Raw genomic sequence first — 3,365 nt, forward strand, 5'->3', positions numbered from 1 at the left:
TAAAAACAGAATTTACTTTTCTTTGCAACTCTAGCTATTTGTCTGAAATGATTGCTGTTTTGACATTATATATATCCAGACAAGGATACAATGACCTTACTCACCTTTTTTGGTCTGGTTCAAATATAAAAGGTCAGCCAGTTAGCATCACTCTGCTGCCTGGACATTAGAGCAGAGGGTCATGAAGGAGCTTAATTTGTTTAGCACAGGTCACTCAGCGGGTGGTTTCCCTCTTGGTCAGCTAAAGACACATCAAGAGCCAGAGAGAAAAGTCCTAGCCCGGTTGCTCAGGGACTGATCTTTCATATCTCAGTGGAGTTAAGGGGCAAGTTCAGCTAAAGATTTTATCATCATTGCTGACCGTTATGTCATTTTAAACCCATATTACTTTTGTTGTTCTGTGAAACATGAACTAAGAAATTGTATAAAAAATACAGTATGTCTAAGGTTTACACATTGTTTTCAATTAAAAGCAATAAATCAGAAGACCACAGAGGACAGTTCGGACTGCTGAGAAGATCATTGGTGCTCCCCTGCCCAACCTCCAATAACTGTAATCATCCAGAGTGAGGAAAAGGGCTCAGAAAATCACCCTGGACCTCTCACATCCAAGCCATCGTCTCTTCACAATGCTTCCGTCTGGTCGGCGCTACAGAGCAATGATCACAAAAACAACCAGACACAAATACAGCATCTTCACTCAGGCCATCTACCTCTTGAACAGTTAAATGTTTTTTACCTAACGTGTACACTGTAAAAAAAATCCTGTAAAATTTACAGTAAACTACTGGCAGCAGGGTTGCCAGCCAGTTACTGTAAATTGTACAGCCACAGTACTGTAATTTAATTTACAGCCATTTACTGTAATTGCAGAATACAGGAAAAACTGTAATTTTGAATAGCAACAGTATAATGCTGTATTTTTTACAGCAAATTGCTTGATTTTAATATACTTTATTTAGAAGAAATACATAATCACTGTATATCCAGTATGTTTTGCATACTGGATATACAGTGTTTATTTTTTTTAATTGATACAAAAATACATTACAGACAAATTGTGTACGTTGTTGTACATGAAATAATTTTATTCAGTAACAACTTCATAGTATCCAACATGGCTCTTTAAACATTCCTGTTTAAACAACACGTTAACCAACATTACCATCATGAAACAACATTGCAAAACAAGGCCCAAGTGAGTCTGTAAAACGGTCACCATCTTGATCCATCAGAGCACAACAAGTAGCTGGAACTATGGAAACGAAACAAGAGAATAATGTTAGATATTCAATTTATAGTCAGAGAAAAACAGAGGACAACATATACAGTCAGAGAATAATAAATGATGTAATTCAATGATGAGATCTGTGTGTGTGTGTGTGTGCGTGTGTGTGTGTGTGTGTGTGTGTCTGTGTGTGTGTGTGTGCTTCTTACTTTTCATCGATTACACTGAATATTCATCATTGTGTTTAGAAGAGCGGCGACATGTGGGTTCACTGCAACCTGTTTCTTCTGTATCCTGGCATTTTAGATGACGCTTCTTGTTCCACTCTCTGGATTAATATCTACAAAGAGTCAGGAAAAACTAAATGTTATATATTAAATGTACAAAATATATTATATTAAAACACATGAATTAAATCATCAGCTTGCTAGTGTTAAATAGGGGAGACTTCTAAATAATTTGCCCAAAAAAAATGCATCTCTCGTTGAGAAATATTGTTTTAAAGGTCTTAACAGGTATATAACATTAACATATCTATAAAAAGCAGGTAAGGAAGTTGTTCAATTAATACCTTTCATTGGACTCAAAGATACACGCTTGCCCCATCCTGGTACTCAAGCCTGAATATGTAACATGCTATGAACAGAGTGGTAAGGCCAGACATGAAGCTGTGCTGAGCACCGTCACACACAACCTAACCTTCAGTAGTCAGTATCCAGTGGCCTGCATGGCAAAGTGTGTCCTAAAACAAACAATACCACATGTGACAATAGTTATAGTTAATAGTGACTAAATTATCTTTAAGCATTTTACATTTAAACTACATTTTAGTATAAGTGACTCTACAAACAAACTCTAAGCAAATTACACAGAGTAACTTACACTTAAAACCGTACTTATACAGAAATGTAATCCAACTAACGTTAGGGATGTCACGGTCAAGAAATTGTCACACTAGTATTTTGTAACGGGTCTCACTCCCACCCTCCAACGGTCCTATTTGGGAGACAGGCCTGCTATACAATGAGGGTGTCGCTAACGTCTTTTGCTCAAGCTCTCAGCTGGCCTCCGATACATAAACTGTATATCTAGATGGTTACGTACATTAATCACTTTACCGGGCTATCCTCCGTGAACATCGACTTACCTCAAGCTATGGTGACTCATTTTAATTTGGGCGCTCGATTTAACGGATGACTGCATTTGCAAATTTGAATTACACCACAAAATAATCACGAGCGAGTGTGGTATCCCAACTGTCGAAGCATGTAACTTTTACCGAGTCTACGGCGGGCGCGATGTTCAACATTAAAAAAACAACATACCGCCTTCACTCCTGGTGTGAACAAAAACTCTAAATAACATGAACAACTTCTGTCCTCAGGTGCTATAGCGACGGAGAATGTTTGAAATCTTACCGCGACGGCGCTGCTGAAACCCCGCAAGACTCATTCGGTCCCCGCGGATAGAGGTTGAATCCGGGGTTAGCAATATGAACCGCGAATTTAGATACCTCTATATAAAGTTACCAGTATGATAGTTACCAAATATGGAAAAAAAATACGTAATAAGTTACTTACCACAGGTGTGAATCATTCATTTTGAGCACTACCCCAATCTCGACTGTTGAAGATCATCCCGCCATTGTAGATTTGAAATTTACAGCAATATTCTGTACATTGAGTTAATCCGTCACGTGACCCCAGAATGCATTGCACTTTACAGCAATATTCTGTATTATTTAAAATACAGTCAGCTTCTGTAAAATAACGCTGTAGTTTTTACAGCAATTCGTTACAGTGTAGTTAATAACTCTGCAATTTTAATTATTTAAATTTTAATTATGTTCTCCAGATAACACACTATCTATACTTTATCCAACTTTTTCTGTAAATTATATTTCATTCTGCTGTATATATACCTTGTACTACAATTGTATAATCTTATTTTTATATGCACACATGCAGCACTCTCTATATCTTTATCTTATATTTATTGTATTGCATTTTCTTATTTTTTATGCCCACACGCCCTTATATGAATTGTCTGTGTATGGTATTCTATTGTGTTATGGTCTCTGTGTGGATGCTCCTGTCACCAAAACAAATTCCTTGTATGTGCAAACACACTTGGCAAT

The 3,365-nt window shown here is 37.1% G+C and overlaps 1 long non-coding RNA gene across 2 annotated transcripts; it reads right to left on the reverse strand.

The window, feature by feature from the left end:
• Positions 1-1,119: 1,119 nt before the first annotated feature.
• On the reverse strand, positions 1,120-3,012 carry LOC130433241 (uncharacterized). Of its 2 annotated transcripts, XR_008908554.1 has the most exons (4): positions 2,809-3,012; positions 1,800-1,970; positions 1,438-1,568; positions 1,120-1,255 (listed from the first exon to the last, which is right to left on the reverse strand). It is a non-coding gene; the product is annotated as an uncharacterized LOC130433241 (long non-coding RNA). The 2 variants fall into 2 exon arrangements; XR_008908553.1 differs by lacking the exon at positions 2,809-3,012 and having other exon boundaries at positions 1,800-2,536.
• Positions 3,013-3,365: the final 353 nt, after the last annotated feature.

Source organism: Triplophysa dalaica, chromosome 12 (assembly GCF_015846415.1).
Source record: "Triplophysa dalaica isolate WHDGS20190420 chromosome 12, ASM1584641v1, whole genome shotgun sequence".
Taxonomy (NCBI): domain Eukaryota; kingdom Metazoa; phylum Chordata; class Actinopteri; order Cypriniformes; family Nemacheilidae; genus Triplophysa; species Triplophysa dalaica.